The sequence below is a fragment of the Lithobates pipiens genome, unplaced genomic scaffold (assembly GCF_037356315.1).
Source record: "Lithobates pipiens isolate NorthernLeopardFrog02 unplaced genomic scaffold, aLitPip1_a1.2 Scaffold_8, whole genome shotgun sequence".
Classification (NCBI taxonomy): domain Eukaryota; kingdom Metazoa; phylum Chordata; class Amphibia; order Anura; family Ranidae; genus Lithobates; species Lithobates pipiens.
This window is the reverse complement of record NW_027507903.1, coordinates 564,324,716-564,349,078: the sequence shown is the minus strand read 5'-3', so window position 1 is coordinate 564,349,078 and position 24,363 is coordinate 564,324,716. Positions and strand designations below refer to the sequence as shown.

At 46.0% G+C, this 24,363-nt stretch overlaps 1 protein-coding gene across 1 annotated transcript in view; it reads right to left on the bottom strand.

The window, feature by feature from the left end:
- LOC143960998 (serine/threonine-protein kinase N1-like) overlaps nucleotides 1-22,423 on the bottom strand; it is a 189,785-nt gene extending 167,362 nt beyond the window's left edge. Inside the window, exon 1 of the mRNA XM_077470094.1 lies at nucleotides 22,295-22,423. The gene's annotated coding sequence lies outside the window, so the exon portion shown is untranslated. The remainder of the gene's footprint in view (nucleotides 1-22,294) is intronic.
- Nucleotides 22,424-24,363: the final 1,940 nt, after the last annotated feature.

Below are 24,363 nucleotides of genomic sequence, written 5' to 3'. Positions count from 1 at the left end.
GGGTATTGAATTTCCTTTTTCTAGTCCCGTCGTATGTGTTGTACGTCACCGCATTCTTAGCGGTCGGAATTTGATGTGACCGTGTGTAGGCAAGACAGCTTGAGCGGAATTGCGTCAGAATTCTGACGGGAAAACCATCAGAGCTTTTTACGATGAGAATTCCGATCGCGTGTACGCGGCATTAGATGTGGTAGCTGCTAGGGTTGCACCAATACCACTTTTTTAAGACCGAGTACAAGTACCGATACTTTTTTCAAGTACTCGCCGATACCGATTACGATACTTTTTTTTAATGTCATGTGACAGTTTTCAAAGCATTATACAGACTAATGATATCTTTGCAGTACTGATAGGTGGCACTGACTGATGGGCACTGCCACTGATATTCTATATCATATATATATAATAGGCATTTATGGGCACTGATAGGTGGCACTTATGGGTGGGAATTATGGGCAAAGATAGGTGGAACTGATGGGCAGGCAGTGGCAGTGAAATGGAGCACTGATTGTACTGGCAATTGCTGGCAGCCTGGCGCGATAAATGAATGATGAGAGACAATAACAGGTTAAACTTTCTCCAGTATACAAGTGCTGCGACATCCATCTTGGTACACCCTGCACTCGGCCTCAGTAAGTAGCAGTCAAAAGGCAGCAGTGGACATCTTGTTACACCCAGCCCATATAGATAGTGAACTATATGGGCTGGGTGTAACAAGATGTCCGCGGTCGCCTTGTGACTGCTGTTTACTGAGGTCGAGTGCAGGGTGTACCAAGGTAGGTGTTGCGCTGTTCATTCTCCAATAGAGATCGGGGGCTGTCAATTCCGTTAACAAATATGATGGCTTCTGGGAGCCGCCCCTTCATGTAAAGGTATCGGCTCAGGCATGGGGAGCATTTGCCCGAGTACAAGTACTTGGGAAAATACTCGGTATTAGCACTGATGCCGATACTAGTATTGGTATCGGTACAACCCTAGTGGCTGCATTCGTTTTCTTTTGTAGGCTTTTTTCCTTTTGTTTTTACCTGGTGATCCAGCCAGTAAGTCCATTTTTCGACTTATTTTTTACAGAGCAAGCTGTCCAGCAAAAGTGACAGTTAAAAGGTTGAGAGAAACCATTTACCAATGACAGGGGTGCTTACAATAATCAGCTTTTATTAGTTTATGTAAAACCTTTATCCCAAAAGAAGAAAAAAATTGTTTGCCGTAACTGCTAAATTAATGGTAGCTGGAGTTTGGCTTTTAATTTGTTATTCATGTCCATCTAAATTTGCTAGTACATATAATCCTCCCCCAGACTGTCAATGGGTGTCTCTGTTGTTCCTCCATAGACTGGAGACACCTAAGACAGGAAGTGTGTTCCTGGCTGTATCACTGGGTGAAATATAGTTAGTATACACAAGCAGAAAATCGGATGAAAAATACCACTTTCAAAGCTATTGTACTATAATCTGATAGTGCACAGCTTTCGAGAGCCGATCACAACAGTTCATGCAAATTTATCCAAAGGGACAAGGATGAAAAATGTTCTCATATTATACCAGAACAGAGGCCTGTGCAATGCACACTCTTGAGCACTGCACCATGCGCATTCCCAAGCCCTGCACCCTGTGCGATACACACTTGTTTTATACTGCACAATACGCACTCCTGTGACCTGTCTGATGCACACTCCTAAGCACTGCAGCATACACGCTCCTGAGCCCCCTGTCCTATGTGATATACACTCCTGAGCACCGCACAATACACACTCCTGAGTGATATGCACTGCTGAGCACCACACAATACACACTCCTGACCCCTGTGATACACACTCCTGACCCCTGTGATACACACTCCTGACCCCTGTGATACACACTCCTGACCCCTGTGATACACACTCCTGACCCCTGTGATATACATTGCTGAGCTCTGTGCGATACACACTCCTGAGCACTGCACAATATGTACTTCTAAGCCCCCTGTCCTATGTGATATACACTCCTGAGCACCGCACAATACACACTCCTGAGTGATATGCACTGCTGAGCACCACACAATACACACTCCTGACCCCTGTGATACACACTCCTGACCCCTGTGATACACATTGCTGAGCTCTGTGCGATACACACTCCTGAGCACTGCACAATATGTACTCCTAAGCCCTGCGCTCTGTGCAGTATGCACTTTTTAACACTGCAAAATATGCACTTCTGAGCCCCACAATACACGTTCCTGAGTCCTGTGCTATACACAATACACACTCCTGAGCCCTGTGTTATATGCACTTCTGAGCACCACACAATACACACTCCTGACCCTTATGTAATACACGCGCCTGAGCCCTGTGCAATATACACGCCTGAGCCCTGCACAATATGCACTCCTGAGCCCTGTACAATACATGCTCCTGAGCCCTGCACAATATGCACTCCTAAGCTCTGCACAATATGCACTCCTGCACCCTGTGCAATACACGCTCCTGAGCCCTAGACAATAGGTACTCCTGAGCCCCACACAATAGGTACCCCTGAGCTCTGTGTGCGATACACACTCCTGAGCACTGCACAATATACACTCCTAAGCTCTGTGCGATACACACTCCTGAGCCATGCACAATATGTACTCCTAAGCCCTGCGGCCTGCAATATGAGCTTTTCAGAACTGCACAATATGCACCTCTGAGCCCTGTGCGAAACTCCTGAGCACTGCACAGTACACATTCATGAGTCCTGTGCTATATTCTGAGCCCTGTTCCAGGTGTGATATGCACTGTACAATACACACTCCTTAACCATGTGCCTTGTGTGATGCGCACTCATGAGTCCTGTGTGAAATGCACTCTTGAATACTGTATCATACACACTCGTGAGCCCTGTGTGATACACACTGCTGAGCAATGCACAGTACACCCCTGAGCTCTGTGTCTTGTGTGATAAACACTCCTGAACCCTATGTGAAGTACGCTCCTGAGAACTGCACCATACACACTTGTAAACCTTGTGTGATAAACACTCCTCCTAAACACTATGTGATACACACTCCTGAGCCCTATGTGATACACACTCCTGAGCCCTATGTGATACACATTCCTGAGCCCTATGTGATACACACTCCTGAGCCCTATGTCAAGTACACTCCTGAGCCCTATGTCAAGTACACTCCTGAGCCCTATGTCAAGTACACTCCTGAGCCCTGTACAGTACACACTCCTGAGCCCTATGTCAAGTACACTCATGAGCCCTATGTCAAGTACACTCCTGAGCCCTATGTCAAGTACACTCCTGAGCCCTGTACAGTACACACTCCTGAGCCCTATGTCAAGTACACTCCTGAGCCCTATGTGATGCACACTCCTGAGCCTTATGCGATGCACACTCCTGAGCCTTATGCGATACACACTCCTGAGCCCTATGTAATACACACTCTTGAGCCCTGCGTGATACATACTCCTCAGCCCTATGTAATACACACTTCTGAACCCTATGTGATACACACTCCTGAGCCTTGCACAGTACACACTTCTGAGCCCTATGTGATACACATTCCTGAGCCCTGCACAGTACACACTCCTGAGCCCAGTGGGTTACACACTCCTGAGCCCTGTGCAGTACACACTCTAGAGTCCTGCATAATATGCACACCGGTTTCTCTGGGATAAAAAGCTCTGTTCATTAACCCCTTGCTGACCAGTGCACGATGATATACGTTGGCACAATGGCATGGCTGGGTGTACAAGCATGTCCCCTTTAAATCATGGCATAGTGGGCGCACGCCACCGGCAGGGCAAGCACGCGTCCGCGGCGTACTCCGTAAGTGTGCCCATGGGTCCCGCGGACTCAATGTCCACCAGGGGCCCGCAATCGTGTCACAGAGCAGCAGAACGGGGAGATGTAAACAAGGCATTTCCCTGTTCTGCCTAGCAACATGACAGAGATCTACTGCTCCCTGTCATTAGGAGCAGTGATCTCTGTCATGTTATAGTGAGACAATCCCTCCTCCCACAGTTAGAATCACTCCCTAGGACACACTTAACCCCTTGATCGCCCCTAGTGTTTAACCCCTTCCCTGCCAGTGTAATTTACACAGTAATCAGTGCATTTTTTTATAGCACTGATCGCTATATAAATGACAATGGTCCCAAAATAGTGTAACACGTGTCTGATGTGATCGCCATCATGTCGCAGAAAAAAAAACGCAGATCGTCGCCATTACTAATAAATAAAAATTAATAATAAAAATTCCATAAATCTATCCCATAAATCTAACTTTTGCGCAAACCAATCAATATACGCTTATTGCGATTTTTTTTTTTTTTTTTTTTTTACAAAAAATATGTAGAAGAATACATATTATCCTAAACTGACAAAGAAATTCGTTTTTTTAGATATTTTTTGGGGATATTTAATATAGCAAAAAGTAAAAAATATTGCTTTTTTTTCAAAATAGACGCTCTTTTTTGGTTTATAGCGCAAAAAATAAAACCCGCAGAGATGATCAAATACCACCAAAATAAAGCTCTATTTGTGAGAAAAAAAAGACGTAAATTTTGTTTGGGTGCAACGTTGCACGACTACGCAATTGTCGGCTAAAACAACGCAGTGCCGTATGGCAAAAAGTGCTCTGGTCAGGAAGGGGGTAAATCCTTCCTGGGCTGAAGTGGTTAAAGTGAGTCTGTTCCCAGATAACGCAAACTAAAGTATTTAGTGTGAAAAAAAAAAAATTTGGAATTTCTAAATAAATACATTCGAAAAGGAAGAAGTCACCTCTTGTCAGCTGTGTTAAATCCATCGATCAGTCCTGTTTACAGTGTAGCACCCTCTGTAGTGTGTGCTAGAAGTTAGTACAGGGTGTGTTAGGATTTAGAGCAGGTAAAATACTCAAAATCTTAAATTTGAGCCATGGAATCTGGGTCAGAGTTCAGTAAGGTTCAGGGCTGGATGACTCATCTTGGTTGCTCTCTGGTGCCTCCCCCTGGTCTAGAAGGTTGGAGAAACGTCTAGAATTAGTAGGTGGAGGTTAGGAGGAGCTGCATTGAATATTTATGGAGCCTCAGCCAATCCTCAGAGGTAGGCTGACAGGGGGCTGAGACCACTCTATAAATAGACATGGGCCATGCCAGCAGGGGTAGTCCGGTGGAAGATAGGGATACATTGTTGAGGAGACTGTCGGTGGCCCTCAGGGGTATCAGTATAAAAGACACCTGTCCACAACCTCAAACAGTCACACTCCAGACCAAGCATCTAAAAAAGCTTTGACAGATTTGCCCTTCCTTGGTGAGCCGCTATTTGTAGCTTCGCTGGATGACATTATTAAGAATTCTCACAGGTGGGAAGAGCACGTTGCTCCCACAGTCCAGGAAGGGTAAGGAGCCACGCCGCAGGCAAGGGCCCTCCTTTTCCGCTCAAAAGAGGCTTTTTCGTCCGCCCGCGACTTCAGGTAAACGCTCCCAGTCCGACAGGGCGACTGCGGGGGGACAAAAGCGCCCCTGGTCTTGCAAGCCCAGCAAGCCTGCGAGCAAAAGTACTACCGCATGAAGGTTTGCCCCCACCTGACACATGGGTGGGGGGTCGCCTTCGGAAGTATGCAGCTCGGTGGGCCTCTCAGCTGTCCGACCAATGGGTCTGCGAACTGACTTCATTGGGCTACAAGATAGAGTTTCTCTCTTTGCCACCAAGCCGATTTTTTCCCTTCAGCATACTTTTACTCCCAGCTCACCGAGAGGCCCTGTTTGGGGCAATAAGGGACCTGCTCAGACGCGGGGTGATAGTGCCTGTTCCAAAACTGGAAAAGTTTCAGGGATTCTACTCCAATCTGTTTGTAGTCCCCAAGAAGGAAGGGGTATGTCCAATCCTGAACCTAAAAGCCTTCAATCGCTTTGTGAAAGTACAAAGAATGGAATCATTTCGCTCTGTAGTCGATGCACTCTATCAGAGGGACTTCCTGGCATCTTTGAACATCCAGGGCGCGTACTTGCATATACCCATATGCCTCAGGCAGCAGAGATTTCTACGATTTGCAGTGGGGGTAGAGCACTACCAGTTTGCGGCTCTCCCGTTTGGCCTGGCTTCAGCACTCCGAGTCTTTACCAAAGTATTGGCTCCAATCTTGGCGTTGTTGTGACAACGTGGGATCACAATCGTGGGTTACCTAGACGATCTCCTTCTGAGAGCAGCTTCTGCCTCAGAATTAAGGGAGAATGAGTTGATCACCATGCAAACTCTACAGGAGTTTGGGTAGGGGTTGAACCTCAAAAAGTCAGTACTAGTGCTGACTCAGCACCTGGAGTACCTAGGCTTATTGCTGGACTCCATGGAAGTGAGAGTGTTTCTCCCTTCAGACAAACTGCAGACTCTCAGAGCCGCGGTGAAGCTGTTGATGAACCGCAGGTGGTCATCACTGCGCTTCTGCATGCGAGTTCTGGGTCTCATGGTAGCCTCCTTCGAGGCAGTGCCGTACGCCCAGTTTCATACCAGAGTCTTGTAGAGGGAGATATTGTCCAAATGGGACAAATCTCCATTATCCCTGGATCGGCAGATGCAGGGGAGCCAGATAGTTAGGGGCTCTCTTCTCTGGTGGCTGAGGTCTCCGGCCCTTCGGTCTGGGAAATCATTCCTGCCTCTTCATTGGACGGTGATCACAACGGACGCCAGCCTGACCGGCTGGGGTGGAGTACAGCCGACCCAGGGTCTCTGGTCGAGGGAGGAATCCAGGTACCGAACAATGTGCTCAAGCTTCGATGTCTCTCCACATGGTCAATGAGGCTATCAGGACATCTGATCAGGATCCAGTCAGACAACGTCACGACGGTGGCATATGTGAACCATCAAGGAGGAACAAGGAGCTCGGCTGCAGCACAAGAGGTCGCTCACATCCTTTGGTGGGCAGAGTGACATCTGCTGGCCCTGTGGGTCATATACAAAACTGGCAGGCGGCTGGACCCAGGAGAATGGTCATTGCATCCGGAGGTGTTCAGGCTCCTTTGCCTGCGGTGGGGCACACCAGATGTGGATCTTCTGGCCTCTCGGCTCTATCGCAAGGTATGGAAGTTCATGTCCAGGACAAGAGATCCTTGGGCAGAGGCGTCAGACGCGTTGGTAGCTCCATGGGAGCAGTACCGGCTGATTTGCGACTTCCCTCCGCTCAAACTGTTGCCTCGTCTGCTTCGCAGAGTGGAGGCAGAGGGGATTCCACTGATACTGATCGTTCCAGATTGGCCCTGGCGTCCCTGGTACGCTGACCTAGTACGCCTGGTGGCGGATGCTCCTTGGCGGTTGTCGATGCGAGAAGACCTCCTATTGCAAGGTCCGATACTCCATCCTGCTTTACTGTCGCTGGTTTTAACGGCATGGCTGTTGAAAGCCAGGTGCTAAGGAACCTTGGTCTGTCCGACTCAGTAATCTCCACCATGCTGAGGGCACTAAAAACTTCTTCTCGAAAGATATACCATCTTACATGGAGGGCTTATATCTCCGTGTGAGGAGATGGGGTGGAGTCCGCGCACCTATTTTGTTTCCAGGATCCTGCTGTTCTTATAGCGAGGAGTGGACCAGAAACTGGCTTTAAGCACCATCAAGGGACAGATATCAGCCTTGGCTATCTTTTTCCAATGAGCCCTGGCATCTCGCTCATTGGTAAGCACCTTTGTGCAAGGGGTTCGGCATGTAGTCCCTCCACTGCGACCACTCCTACCTCCATGGGATCTGAACCTGGTGCTATCGACGCTTCAGAAACCACTGTTTGAGAACATCAGGGAAAATCCCTTGTTGACTCTTTGCCAGGAGGGTTTCTGAGTTGGCGGCCTTGTCTTGCAAGTTGCCCTATCTGGTTTTCCACAAGGATAAGGTGGTGCTGCGTCCGCAACCTTCTTTTCTTCCGAAGGTGGTTTCGGCCTTCCATCTCAATGAGGACATTGTGTTACCATCTCTGTGTCCTAAGCCGACACACCCTAAGGAGGTGGCCCTCCATTCCTTGGACGTGGTTCGGGCCCTAAGGGTATATCTGTCTGCCATCTGTCAGATTCTTAGTTTTGGTAGCTGGTCAGAAAAAAGGGCTGGAGGTCTCGTTGACCACCATCTCTCGGTGGATCAGACAGATCATGGTCCAGGCTTACAGCTTGAAGGGGCAGGTGCCCCCCTTTCCTGTTACAGCCTTTCCTGTCACGGCCCATTCCACCAGGGAAATTAGGACCTCTCTCAGTGGATCTCCGGCATGAGCTTGGGCTTTCCGACATGAAGCATCTGTCTCCTAGGTGTGTAAGGCATCGACTTGGTTGTCCGTTCACACTTTCACAAAGTTGATGTAAGCACATCTTCTGATGCTTGCTTTGGCCGCAAAGTTTTGCAGGCAGCTGTGTAATCGTTGCAATTTACACTCTTTCTTCTTGTTAGAGAAGTTACATTTTGTTTGCCAATGCATTCTGATGCATATGTTGGCTGCAAGTTCTGATGCGGTCAGTTCGGATGGTGACTCCTCCGTTGAGGAGCACCTCTGGTTGTGGGTGAATTTATGTTTGCTGTTTCCACCCCTCGTTATGACACTGCTTGTGGACGTCCCTACGGTAAAGATTTAATGGAGCTGTGTCCGTCAATGAATGAAAATAGGATTTTTGTACTCACCGTACAGCGTCCCTCCGCTCCAGGTGCAGGCACCGGCATCCTTACTAAGGGAAACAGGAAGTGAAGCTTTGTGGCTTTACAGCCTGTCTCTTACTGCGCAAGTCGTGCTGTGCGTTCTGAATGGTCCTGCTGTCTTCCTGTGTGTCTCCCAGAAGGCGGGGGGGGGGGGGGAGAAGGAGGGGCCGCACATTGCATAGTGCGGTGATCTTTCCCGGAAGTGGCACCAGATACCGGGATTTGACAGATATCCGCTCCCCCCTGAAAGCAGAATCCGATCTGCAGAAGTTCAATTTCTGGGTGGGACACCACTTTAAGTGAAAATCTAACCGTTTTTTTCAAATATCCTTAATAAAATATTATGGGATTAAAATCTAAAGCCCCATACACACTATAAGATTTTCTGCTGATTTTTGTCTTCAGATTTACCAAAACCATGTAGTACAAGGGCCTGCCTGATTACATACAAATTGACACTCCTAAGGTTTGACCTCATATTATATGGTTTTGGTAAATCTGAAGGAAACAATCATCAGAAAATCTGATAGCGTGTATGGGGCTTAACAGTTTTCCCATTGCTATGCTAGCATCTGATCTATGAATGTTGGCAAGTATGCAAAATCAGCAAACTGGCACTGAAGCGTAAACATAAAAGACAAATGTGGCACTAAAATAGACATCACACATAATGAGCAGGTGGACTTCCTAAATATTGTGATAATGTGAATTAAACCAGAATAAAGCTGAGATTAATTAATTTTAGGGCGCTGTGTGTGTACATGGAGTAGCCTTCCTTTTAAACTATCTTGCACAACTAACAAGGGTCAGCCAAGGAAGTCTGCATATCGTCTAAATGTTATTTTCACACAGCACAGGCAGCCGTTTACTATTGTAGTCATCATTATTCATTATAGTTTTACTTTTAATATTTCATTAAAGCGGAACTTTAATCCGAAAATGATTTTTCATATTATATCCAGAACACAAACATATCTTGTAATATGCAAAAACACTGTCTGGTATACCCAGCCTTGTTCTCCAGTCCCATTGCTGCGGCTCACAATATGTTCTCCATTTCCAACATCTTTTAGATGGCAGAGATTGGTCTTTGTAACCATCTGCCCACTTCCATCGCAGATGGCTAGAACATTTAGGAGAATGTGAACTGCTAAAATATACTCTCTATCGCCTTCTCTGGATGTTTCTTGCACTGCAGCATCTCTGTAACCACCTTCTTGATTGGTATGAATCCCACACCAAAAATTATTTTTAAATGGCGTGGGGTTCCAGGCATGCAGCCTGGCAGGTCAGGAAAGGGTAAGACGAGCGAGTGACCCCCCCTCCCCCCCCCCAAACCATACCAGGCCACATGTCCTCATGGCCACAGGTGCTTTGGGGTTGATGGGGACAAGGACCTAAAACGTGGTCGGTGGTTGCGGGGGTCTGTAGATGGGGAGCTTATTGGAATCTCAAAGCCCCCTTTAATAATGGGGCCCCCATATCCCGCCCCCCTATGTGAATGAGTATTGGGTATATTGTACTGCTACCCATTCACCAAAAAAGTGTCAAAAAGCAATAAACACAAGAGACAGTTTTTGACAAATCCTTTATAAAAAATAAAAAAAAAATAGTGTCCCTTGATGTAAATTGATCGTCAGTCACACTGCCTGCTGACCCAAAAAAAATGCTCCGGCCTCCTGGGAGGCCTCCCACTGAATGCTTGCTCTGCACTTTGACATTTCTTATATAATATAGGTAAGGGGTGGGGCCACCTAGCTACGTCACCTGATGGCACCACCCCCTTCTGACGTCACGGACTGGTGCATGCTGGGTGTATGATGTCACATGGGAGTGTGGCCCCCAGGTGATGTTGCCAGGTGGCCCCACTCCTTACCTATTTAAGAAATGTCAAAGCACAGAGGAGGCATTCAGATGGAGCATTTATATTTTTTGTCAGCAGGCAGCGTGCTTGACGATGGTTTACATCGAGGGACACTATTTTTTTATTTTTTAATAAAGCAATTGACAAAAACTGTGTCCTGTGTGTATTACTTTTTGACACTATTTTGGTGAATATGTAGGGGTACCCGATACTCACTCATTCACATAGGCAGAGGCCGGGATCTGGGGGCCCCCTTGTTAAAGCGATTTCAGATTCCGATAAGCCCCCTGCCCGCAGACCCCCACAACCACCGGTCACAGTTGTGGGAATGTGGCCCCATTTCCTCATCAACATGGGGACAAGGTGCTTTGGAGTAAGGGCTAGCATCTGACGAACACCTGCAAATTTGGGTGTTCGGTGAACGGACAGTCACTGAGAGCCTTCAGGAGGAAAATGGGGGGGATCGGTTCCCCCGCCACCCCTCCTATCCAGGTGTACAGGGGGGCACGGTTCGCAATTGCAACCCCTGTGACCCCTGTACATACACCTCTGTATTTACCCCTTGAAGTGGGGTACAGCAAAAATACATTTTGTAAATTTGCCGGATTTCAGCTTTATTAATTTCACAGTTACTGTTAAATGAAAAACCTTTTTTGGTGAAATTTGTTATTACATTAACCTGCAACTTTTTCAAGACAAAACTGTTTTATTTTGGGACACAGTAGGGAAGGTTTGGTGCCCCTGTCTGTATTTCTGTCTGTGTCTTATGGTGAGATTTGGCTTCACTTCCTGTAATGACTTGAAAAACTAGAAAGACTCTCTTAATGCCGTGTACACACGACCGGACTTTTCGTCAGACTGAACTCCGAAGGACTTTTCGACAGAGTTCTAACGGAGTTCCGCCAAAACAGACCTGTCTACACACAATCACACCAAAGTCTGACGGATTCAACTGTGATGACATACAACCGGCCTAGAATAAAGAAGTTCAAAGCGAGTAGCCAATAGCTGCCCTAGCGTCGGTTTTCGTCCGTCGGGCAAACAGACTCGAGTCCGTCAGAAAGATTTAAACCATGTTCTAAATCTAAAGTCCATCTGATTTTTCAACAGCAAAGGTCAGATGAAGCCCACACATGGTCGAATTGTCCAACGGATTTGTTCCATCGGACCTTTGCTGTCAAAGTCCGGCCGTCTGTACACGGCATAACTGGGACCCGGACTAAAAGCTCATTCCTATAGAGTGAGGAAGGGTTAAAGCAACAAGCACTCCCTCTTTTTCTTGTTTGATTTTACATGGACAGGAATTGATGAACAATCTCCCCAGTGTGGTCACAGACAGATACCAAAACCCAACAGAAATTTTAACTTATCCCAAAGCATTTCACAAAAAAAAAAAAAAAATACGACTAAAACAATTGCAGAAGACTAAAATGGGACTAAAACTAAAATTCCATTTTAGTCTTAAGCCCTTGTACACACGGTCGGACATTCTGACGGAAAATGTCCGATCAGACCATGTTGTCGGATAATCCGACTGTGTGTGGGCTCCATCGGACTGTTTCCATCGGAATATCCGACGGACAAAGTTTTAGAGCTGGGCTATAAAACGTTCCGACAACATGATCCGATCGGACTTTGTCCGATTGTGTGTAGAGAATTCCGATCGGACAAAGTGCCACGCATGCTCAGATCAAATTCCTAGACCAAAGCTATTGGCTACTAGCCTGAACGTAGTCCCGTCGTAACGAAATAACGTCATCACGTTACATACGGTCGGATTTTCTGACAACTTTGTCCGACCGTGTGTATGCAACACAAGTTTCAGACAAAATCTGACAGATTTTGTTGTCGGAATGTCCGACCGTGTGTACAAGGGCTAAGATTAATGCCCTGTACACACGGTCGGACATTCCGACGACAAAATCTGTCAGATTTTCTGCCAAAATTAACACTGGTTGTCACCCTAAGCTTCTCTCCTGTTATGGACTACAAAAATGTCTGTATCTCTTCATCTCCTTTACACGGGGGACAAGACAATTGGTAGCTTTCAGAAGAAAGATGGTCTTCAGGGTAGGATACAGGAAGTGACTGCATTTCTGACAAGAGCAAAATATCTTCTGAAAATGTGCCTAGCTTTAAAAAAAGAAAACAAATGCAGTCAGCACATCTAAAGACTGTAATCTTCAATAGATTACTACTATTATTATTACTATTATTACTTCTGTATTCTACGGTAATTGTGCAGTATCCCCTTTACATTGTAAAGCACTGTTGGCGCTATATAAATCGTGTATAATAATAATAATTACATTTTTGTTATTGGGTTTCGTTATCTTTAGGGGAGCTGAGTTGCATGGAAATCTCACCATCAGAGAAAAATCCAAATGAGAATCCAATACCCTATACATGCAAAAAAGCTTTTTGGGTTGAGGTTTTATTATTAATAGTAGAAATCCAAAGGGCTCTAAAGTGTTTTCTATGAAATTGGGTGCGACCTAAAAATGGATATACACATGGACCCCCTTGGGCATCTTTCTGCTGTTTAGCATTCCAGTTGTACACTTCAATTGCTGTGCTACAGAAACCAGTCCCTCCCGCTACCACTCTTTGTGTTTAGTAAAGGTGAATACGCATGGCAGACAAATGCATTGACAATGACTTTGTTGTTACAACAGATTGCTGACCTAGGTGGAGTTACACACTACCTAACAAGTTAAAATATGTATTTAGATCAAATTTTAAAAAAATCGTTGTTCTGGTTTATGGGTCTCTACTATATGTTGTATGATCATCACCATATGGCATCTCAATAAATGGTGATCGATAAGCAATACTTTGAACCCACCGATGACACAAGATGTGTTGAGTAATATAGACCTGCCATCTAAAACTCTACATAAATGATTCTTCCAGTACTACATAGAGGTGGAGTAAACTGAAAATATATAAAATCTTATCATCTAGGCCTACAATGTTGTCCTGAAATAAGTCCTATTTTTTGGTCTAGCCTTTTCTATAATGCACCGTACACACGATCGGACATTGATCGGACATCCCGACAACAAAATCCATGGATTTTTTCCAACGGATGTTGGCTCAAACTTGTCTTGCATACACACGGTCACAGAAAGTTGGTCAGAAATTCAGAGTGTCAAGAACGCGGTGACCTACAACGCGTATAATGAGTTGAGAAAAATGAAGTTCAATAGCCAGTGCGGCTCTTCTGCTTGATTCCAAGCATTCGTGGAACTTTGTGCGTCGGAATTGTGTACACACCATTGGAATTTCCGACAACGGATTTTGTTGTCTGAATAGTTGAGTACCAGATCTCAAATATTGTGCGACGGAATTTCCGATGGAAAATATCCGATGGAGACTACACACGGTTGGAATTTCCGACAAAAAGCTCCCATCGAACATTTTCAAGCTCCGACCGTGTGTACGGGGCATAAGAATATCTGTATATGTTCTACTACATGGGACTCTTCATGATTACCCACATTGATGTAATTTATCATACCTGCTTATGGACTTTTTATGGCTCCATGGTTGGACCTCTTCAGTATTCCTACAATACAGTATATATATTATTGTTGTCACTGTCCGTACACTGCCTATGATGAGAGTTCTATTTTGTACTTAACTTTGTCTACCTACAATGTTCTATTACTAATTTAAATCTTAATAAAAACTTTTTATGGATATCTTTGAGAAATGGTTTTCTTCTTGCCACTCTTCCATAAAGGCCAGATTTGTGCAGTGTACGACTGATTGTTGTCCTATGGACAGACTCTCCCACCTCAGCTGTAGTTCTCTGCAGTTCATTCAGAGTGATCATGGGTCTCTTGGCTGCATCTCTGATCAGTCTTCTCCTTGTCTGAGCTTAAAAGTTTAGAGGGACGGCTTGGTAGATTTGCAGTGGTCTGATACTCCTTCCATTTCAAAATGATCGCTTGCACAGTGCTCCTAGGGATGTTTAAAGCTTGGGAAATCTTTTTGTATCCAAATCCGGCTTTAAACTTCTCCACAACAGCATTACGGACCTGCCTGGTGTGTTCCTTGGTCTTCATGATACTCTCTGCGCTTTCAACAGAACCCTGAGACTATCACAGAGCAGGTGCATTTATACAGAGACTTGATTACACACAGGTGGATTCTATTTATCACCATCAGTCATTTAGGACAACATTGGATCATTCAGAGATCCTCGCTGAACTTCTGGGGTGAGTTTGCTGCACTGAAAGTAAAGGGGCCGAATAATTTTACACGCACCACTTTTCAGTTTTTTATTTGCTAAAAAAGTTTAAAAAATCCAATAGATTTCGTTCCACTTCACAATTGTGTCCCACTTGTTGGTGATTCTTCACAAAAACATAACGTTTTATATCTTTATGTGGCAAAAGGTTGAAAAGTTCAAGGGGGCCGAATACTTTCGCAAGGCACTGTATATATATATATATATATATATATATATATATATGTTGCGGTTTAGAGTGGTTTACCGGGATTATGGCTGAACCCTGGTATAGTTTTTTGCAGCCTGCGGCTGGCTTTCTCATGAGACTGGTCTGTCTGGCCTGGTCCAAGCGGCAGGAGGGGAAACGTCTCCTGCCGCTTTGGAAACTGTTCCAGTGGCTCATGAGCCACTCAGATCAGTTTCTTGAGAAAAACCGCGAAAGGGGGCGTCCACCCCCCTCCTGCTGCTCGCCGATGTTTCTTGGGCTTCTTGTGCTTACCGTTTCTGCCATTTCACCCGAGAAATGATCCAACGGCGCGGCCTGCTGATTCCGTAGTTAACACTCTTTGATCGCCTATGGCCTTGGAGGATTGGAGCAAGGTCACTTCTGGTCCAGGCTGGAAGTAATTTATTATTTTTTTTTTTGCAAAAGACCAACAATTCTTTTTTTTTTTTTTTTTATCTTTTACTTAAAGGTAAATAAGAGATTTGGACCATAAAGAGGACCTATCATCCTTATTTCTATTTCAGGGGATGTTTACATTCCTTGTAATACAAATAAAAGTGATTAAAAAAAATTAAAAGGAAAATAAATAAAAGAAACATTTTTCAAAGCGCCCAATCCTGCCGTACTTGCATACAGAAGCAAAAATATCCGTAAATTGTGCACGCATATGTAAAAAGTATTCACACCATACATGTGAGGTATAACGTTAGCATAAGAGCAATAATTCTTGCACTAGACCGCTTCTGTAACTCTAAACAGGTAACCTGTAAAGACCTTTAAAAATTTTAAAGTGGGGTACCCCCTAAAAAAAAAAAATTAAAAGTCAGCAGCTACAAATACTGCAGCTGCTGGCTTTTAATAATTGGACACTTACCTGTCCCGGGTTCCAGCGATGCGGGGGAACGAAGCCCCCCCCCTCGCTCCCCGCTCCGCTCGCGGCACCGTCATGCATACTGTGGGCACCCGGCTGTGGCTTCACAGCCGGGCACCCACTGCGCATGCGCGAGCGGCGCAGGGCGCCGTGATACGCCGTACAGTCACCTGGGACACGTGACAGGTCCCAGGTGAATGTGTGCGGCGCGAGGGGAAGTGATGTCACCAGCCCGGGCAATGAAGAAGGCAGACTACGAGGGACCCCCTAGCAACCGGTATTTAGAGGTGAGTAAAAATTTATTTTTTTGCCAATTATTTTTTTTTGATTTTTTTTTAAGAATTTTAAGTAGTTTTATTTTTTGGGGGGCAACTCCACTTTAAGTACTGTAGTTTGTCGCTATTCCACAAGCATGCGCAATTTTAAAGCTTGAAATATTAGATCTCTATTTACTCTATGTAACATCCTCAGAAAAATAATTGGGGTAAATATTGTGTGTTTTCACGTGACCGCCCGTCTCTCTCCTTACCTGCTCCTGGCTGATGTCAGCAGGAGTTCCCAGCCCCTCCCTCTGTAGCTGTCAGACTGGGAGAGGAGAGAGGTGGCCGGTTACATGAGCACCAGGAGGTGCTGTGAATTAAGTTGAAAATCTGCTATTTTTTTAATAAAGTACATACAGTGGAGCACATATTGTTATCTAAGAGAGTGGATTGTAAGGACATGGCTTTACAACCACTTTAAGTAAAGATATTACTGTCATGCTCTCATAAAAAACAATGGTTCCACCAGAAAACTCACCAGAACTAAATGACCTCTTGTATTACAAGAGGATCAGAAACTGCATGGATCAGCATATACTCTCCAATCTCCAAAAATTTTTATCACTACAGTACACAGGGATAAATTCACAGCATCAGATAAACCTGGACTTATATAATCTCCTCCTCTCAGTAGATGTTTAACAAAAAGTAAAACTCTGCAAAGTGTAAAACTATAAAAAATGTATTTAAAACATAAAAGACAAAAAGCTACTCACATGGAGCAGTGCTTATGAATGCACTGATTAACAAACAGGCACCCATGAAGCAAAATTTACAATCAATACAGGGAAGAAAAAAGGTCACGTGACTCCATTTACTGACACGTTTCGCCACAACGACTTTGTCAAGGGAGAAGACTACATTTGCACAGATATCGTATATATTAAAAGGTATTAACCCTATACCCTCAAATAATTAAAATTGTAATTATTAGATACAGGGCTATCGCCTCAAGGACTAACATTAAAACACCCTAGCTCAATAATAAAATAGCACAATGAACTGATGCGGACACTATCAGCACTATCAACCAAAAAACAGTGATATCCTTAGAGCTTAAGTAATAATCAGAAAGTAACAATGACTCAAATCAATAGAACTAGATATATGCAGCACTGTCATCCCCAAAGCATTAACATTCTCCAAAGGGTTCTCCAAATTACCACAGGCCACATCCACCCGCCAGGCCATTTTTTCACAGCAAGGAGCACATTTGAATGCATGAGCTTCTCCTATGGAGGCTCTCATAAATGTACAAGAGTTGGGACTGCAAATAATAATGGAGTGCCTTGGAGCTGCTCTGCAGCTTACGCATGTATTTGCAACTAAACCCCTTTTTAACACAAACTGTTAGACAAAAGATTTCAGTTGGTTGCAGACTGGCTTGCGAGTTGAGCTGGGAATTTTCTTTGATTTGGTTTTGCTCTCTGTTAACCAGTATCCTTCCTTCGGCAATGTCATTCCACATACAGTGCTTGTGTAATACCAGCGGGGCGGGATTCGGGAGTTGCAGCAGGTCTGCACAGCCAGCACAATTACCGTCTGAGATGCCCTGTACAGTGGTAAAGTACACATGCAAGGGGTAACTGTGAGATGGTTACAAATTTGTGGAGGATGGGTTTAATTGCTCAAATGGGGACACACATGTCAGGGGGAGGCTGATGGCATTTATGGGGACAGAAATATGTGGGGGGGGGGGGGGGGCTGATGGCTCTGATGAGGACACAAACATGTGGGAGGCTGATGGCTCTGATGGGGACACAAATAGGGGGGGGGGGCTGATGACTCTAATGTGTGTGTGTAGGGGGGGCAGGGGTGATGGCTCTGATGGGGACACAAAAATGCAGGGGGGGTTGATGGCTCTGATGGGGACACTAATGTGGAGGGGGGGCTGATGGGTTCTGATGGGCACACAAACATGTAGAGGGGTGCTGAAGGCTCTGATGGTGATGCAAAAATGTGTGTGTGTGGGAAGGGGTTTGTGGTGGCTTTGGTGCGGACACAAATATGCGGGGGGTAGATGATGGCTCTGATGGGGACACAAATATACAGGCGGAGGTGGACTGTAATGGGAACACAGATGTGCGGGGGTTTGTGGGAGACACAAATGTGCAGAGAGACTCAGCTGGGTGATGGCGACACAAAAATGTGGGGGGCTCTAAGGGGACCCCAATTTGTGGGGATACTCTGATGAGTGATGGAGACACAAATTATGAGAAAACTGATGAACACACAGATGTATGGGGAGACTGATGGGGACACAGATGTATAGGGAGACTCTGATGGGGACATAGATGTATGGGGAGACTGATGGGGACACAGATGTATAGGCAGACTCTGATGGGGACACAGATGTATAGGGAGACTCATGAGAACAAAGATGAATGGGCAGACTCTGATGGGGACACAGGTATAAAGCCCCATGTATACCGGAAGTTTAGCCCCACTGCATGATGCTCCAGTGTTTAGGTACCAGCAAAGGATACAGGAGCACCATTCAGCCCCGCTGTCAGCAGTCTTTCAAATCCTATTCTATTCTTCTACTGTGGATTTATTTATAAATAATTTTTCTGGCCTACGAATATGTGTAAAATATACTGAGTGGCCCTAAAATGAAAAAGTTTGGAGACCCCTGGTATGGATTATAAACAGGACCTAGTCCTAAAAAATGTCCTCTGCGACATCGATGTATGATACATCTCTGTCACTGGGGGTTATACTTATAAATATCATAGCAGGGGTCACTGGAGACACTAGGATCACAGGACCTCACAAGGATCATAGAGTCTCAGGAGCACTAGGGTCACTAAGACCCTGGAGTGAAATTGGATCTGAGGGTCTATGGAGATACAGGAGTGCAGAAAAGGATGGAAGTACAGGGGTGCAGAAATCAGTAGAGACATGAGAGCGCAGGGGTCACAGAAAGCACAAGAATGTGTGTGCGTGCATGTAAGGGGGGGGCTGGAGGCACAGGAGTGCAGAGGTGCCTAGAGACTTGGGAGCACAGGGAGTCATGGGAGGCAGAGGAGTGTAGAGGAGCCTAGAGACAAGAGAGCGCAGGGGGTGACGGGAAGCAGAGGAGTGTAGAGGAGCCTAGAGACATGAGAGTGCAGGGGGCCACGGGAGGCAGAGGAGTGTAGAAGAGCCTAGAGACGTGAAAGCTCTGGGGTCACAGGAGGCAGAGGGGTGTAGAGGAGCCTAGAGACATGAGAGCGCAGGGGGTGACAGGAGGCAGAGAAGTGTAGAGGAGCCTAGAGACATGAGAGCACAGGGAGTCATGGGAGGCAGAGAAGTATAGAGGAGCCTAGAGACATGAGAGCACAGGGGGTCACGGGAGACAGAGGAGTGTAGAGGAGCCTAGAGACATGAGAGCACAGGGGGTGATGGGAGGAAAAGGAGTGTAGAGGAGCCTAGAGACAAGAGAACTCAGGGGGTGATGGGAGGCAGAGGAGTGTAGAGGAGCCTAGACACAAGAGAGAGCAGGGGGTGACAGCCTAGAGATATGAGAGCGCAGGGGGTCACGGGAGGCAGAGGAGTGTAAAGGAGCCTAGAGACAAGAAAGCGCAGGGAGTGACGGGAGGCAGAGGAGTGTAGAGAAGCCTAGAGACATGAGAGCGCAGGGGGTCACGGGAGGCAGAGGAATGTAGAGGAGCCTAGAGACATGAGAGCGCAGGAGATGACAGGAGGCAGAGGAGTGTAGAGGAGCCTAGACACAAGATAGGGCAGGGGGTGACAGGAGGCAGAGGAGCCTAGACATATGAGAGCGCAGGGGGTCACGGGAGGTAGAGGAGCCTAGAGACCATGAGAGCGCACGGGGTCAGAGGAGTGTAGAGGAGCCTAGAGACATGAGAGCGCAGGGGGTCATGGGAGGCAGAGGAGTGAAGAGGAGCCTAGAGACATGAGAGCGCAGGGGTTCACGGTAGGCAGAGGAGTGTAGAGGAGACTAGAGACATTAGAGCGCAGGGGGTGATGGGAGACAGACGAGCCTAGAGACATGAGAGCGCATGGGTGACGGGAGACAGAGGAGCCTAGAGACATGAGAGCGCAGGGGGTGACGGGAGGCAGAGAAGTGTAGAGGAGCCTAGAGACATGAGAGCGCAGGGGGTCACGGGAGGCAGAGGAGTGTAGAGGAGACTAGAGACAGAGCGCAGGGGGTGATGGGAGACAGAGGAGCCTAGAGACATGAGAGTGCAGGGGTGATGGGAGACAGAGGAGCCTAGAAACATGAGAGCGCAGGGGGTGATGGGAGACAGTGGAGCCTAGAGACATGAGAGCGCAGGGGGTGACATAAGGCAGAGGAGTGTAGAGGAGCCTAGAGACATGGGATTTCAGGGGTCACAGGAAGCTAATGAGTGCAGAGGTCAGGTGAAGCACAGAAGTGCAAAGGTCGCTGGAAGCACATGGTACATAGGAGCAGACACTGAAGGCATGGGGGCCTCGGCTTAGGCAAGCAGTGCAACACCTATCCCTTTAAGACGGCACTCAAGAGCTGTTTGGCACACAGAGGTCATTGAAGGCAGATAAATCACTGGAGACACAGGAGTGAGCAGGGGCAACAAAGTCATAGAATCACAGGAGCTCTAGGGTCACTGAAGACACTTGAGTCACAGAATCACAGGAGTGCATGAGATACTAAAAGCACAGGGGTGCAGAGATCCCTAGAGTCATGGGAGTGCAGGGGTTACTGGAGGCAAAGGGGTGTAAGGGGGCTGGAGGCACAGGAAGCAACAGAGGTCACTGGAAGCATGGGGTACATAGGAGCAGACACTGAAGGCACGGTTTGGACGTTGCCTTATGCCTCGTACACATGATCCGAAAATCGTACGGAAAATACCACTTTCGAATCGATCGTACGATAATCGGATCGTTAGTACAGAGCTTTCGAGAGCCGATTAGGACAGTTCATCCGATATTATTCTATCGGACATGCACGGAAAATTTTTTCGTACGATGCCAGATCGTACGATTTTCGTTTTAATCAGTACAGCTAGCGTTTGAAAATGCAATACAAATGCATTACAACACATGACATCACTTCCGAATTTTTTTTCTGTCGTGCGGGAATTTTCGTGACTTTAGTAAACTCATAAGATTCGATCTGAGATTAGCATGCAATAAAAAACGGACGATCATTTGTCCGATAATCTCATCGTGTGTATGGGGCATAAGGCAAGCATTGTGAAGCTTAGCCCTTTAAGATGGCAGTAAAGAGTTGTTTGGCTCTGTGGAACTGGGAAGCATAGGTAGCTCTGCATGCTGGAAAAAAAGGCAGAGCAAAAACTTTGGTCTGGATTTGAGCTTTAAATAAAAGGAAACATATCAGGTTTTTGATGTATTAACTATTCACAACACCAACCATACCTACAGTGTTGAGTTCACTGGGGCAGAGACTGAATCAATGGTCAGCTGAGTTCTGAGGCGTCGCTATAGATTAGTAAGTTATATACAGTATATAATGTATATGACATTGCACTTTTCTTACTATATACTGTATATGCCTGATATTATCTACAGGCTGTAAAATGTCAGTTCTACATATCTAATCAGGCTCAGAGTTTCCATAAACCTATGGAAAAAAAAGGTTCTGAGGAAACTCCCAGTAGCGTATTTACCATAACTATGGGGCCTGTTGTTTCCTGTACATTTGTGTACACATGGTTAAAGCCTTTTGTTTTCCTATGTGGTGTTTACTCTGATTTAACCCTTTAAAGAGTGCTTAAACTGCATTGAAAGCATAAAAAATCATCATCAAGTAGGTTCTTCTAAACAATCAATAAATGCTAAAATGTGTCCATCAGGATAGGAAGTGAGGGGAACTCTCCCCTATAGGTAGACATGCCCAGCTATTACCGCTCACCCTCCACCATCACAGTAGTAAACTCTTTCTCCGATTCAAACCCCCTCAATGCTCTTTCTCTCCCCTGATGCAGAAGCTCTGAGCTCAGTGTTTGTGATCTCACTCCTGTGATGAAGGAGGTGAGCGGTAACAGCTGGGAGCCTCTTGGCAACATCCTAGCAACAAGGCAGGATAGGGAGACGCAGGGATGTAAATGGCCTACATCTATAGCAAGGACAAAAGCTGCACAGTTTGTCTTTATCTACAGACTCCCCTTATCTGCATATTTTTGGTAAAAGTGAACAGTGCCTTTAACCTTGTGTACCTCCAAACCACGCTGGATACATTACATCAGTTCCTCAGACTTTCTAAACAAAGGGTCACTTCGGTGAACTTCTCCAACGCCAAGTCCTTGTTTTCTTTGTTTACTTCCTGCTTTGGGTCCTTCTCCTGAATGTCCATGTTACTGCCTGCATGATGATGACAATTCCCTTTGATTATCTATGTACAAATCCCAGCGCTGACCATACAAAACATACAATTCATATACCAACTATTATAAATAATTATAAACATGTACAAATATGATATTTCAAATAGTCCAAGCGTGAATAAAACAATTCCTGGAAAAAAAAAAGTGTTTTCTTAAAAAGTGCAAAAAGGGCTCCAATTCTTTTGTGTGCAGTTGATAATGTGTCGTGCTCCCCTTACTCACCAACTTTAAAACTTAAAGGATAGTTGACCTGTGCAGCTCTGACTAAAGCTGAATAATGCCATTGCTATAGGTGTAGGCCATTTACACACTTCATGAAGCCTGACTACTCCCAGGATGATGCTAAATACTCCCAGGACGTTGCTAAGTGAGGCCTAGTCATCACCGCTCACCTCCGCCACCACAGGAGTGAGCTCTCAAATGCTGAGCCCTTATCTGCATTGGCAGTTTCTTTTATAAAGGTGAACAATCCTTTTAAATGTGCCTATTGATAGAGAAATGTTCCTCTAGTGTTGCTGTTCCTCCAACTCCTCTGCTTCTCTCAATGAAATGGCAGGTTGGGATGATGTTTTTTTCTCTCATGAAAAGAGGATTAAAAGATCTCCATAGTGTGATTCCATTTTTATTTAAAAGTGGTTAAAACATATATAACGTTTGCACTCATAAACAATCAGTGTTAAAAAGCATGTGATGCTGGTTCGGAAACCACCTTTATTTCAGCAGCAGTCCATATATTAGGCACAGTTACTTTTGCAAAATAACATATTACTGTATCGCAGGTATATAGTGCATCTATTAAATTCCCTTTGGTTGTCTAGTGGAGGCCATGGTAACAGGGCAGCCCTTTCAGATGAAAGCTGATGCCCTAACTCAAGGAGTAGTACAGTACACATGATGAGAAAATCAGATGAAAACGACTGCTTTTGAAGTGATTGTACGATAATTGGATGGTTAGTACAGAGTGTTCGAGAGCCTGTCACGACAGTTCATCCAAAATTATCCAAAGGGACAAGCACAAAAAATTTCTGGAAAGGCGGCTACAGCGTGGCTCTGCTGTTCTGGCAGGGCAGCCATGGACGTCCTCCTGGAACCCTGGGGAGCGCATGCACGGTGTTCTGTGATTGGCTGTGTCCCGCGGATCACATCGGCCCATTACAGCATGATCAGCTGTGTCCAAATACTGCTGATCATGGTGTAAACAGACTTGATGGTTATCGGCAGTACTTTCCTCACTGTAAAGAAATCAGAGGCGGTAATCTGCCAGTCACAGGGGACATATACACAAAGATAATCAGTGCTCTGATTATAAGTGCAGCCCCATCAGTGCCACCTTTCAGTGATGCATGTCAGTGCTGCCTATCAGTGCTGCATATCAGTGCCTCCTCATGAGCGCCCATCAGTGCTGCCTATCATTGCCGCCCATAAGTGCTGCATATCAGTGCCTCCTTATGAGGGCCTATCAGTGCAGCTTCTCATCGCCTATCAGTGCTACCTATCAGCGCCCATCAGTGCTACCTATCAGTGCAGTTTATCAGCGCCCATCAGTGCAGTTTATCAGCGCCCATCAGTGCAGCCTATCAGCGCCCATCAGTGCAGCCTATCAGCGACCATCAGTGCAGTCTATCAGCACCCATCAATGCAGTCTATCAGCGCCCATCAGTGCAGTTTATCAGCGCCCATCAGTGCTACCTATCAGTGCAGTTTATCAGCGCCCATCAGTGCAGCCTATCAGCGTCTGTCAGTGCTGCCTATCAGCGTCTATCAGTGCTGCCTATCAGCGTCTATCAGTGCTGCCTATCAGCGCCCATCAGTGCAGCCTATCAGCGCCCATCAGTGCAGCCTATCAGCGCCCATCAGTGCAGCCTAACAGCACCCATCAGTGCAACCTATCAGCGCCCATC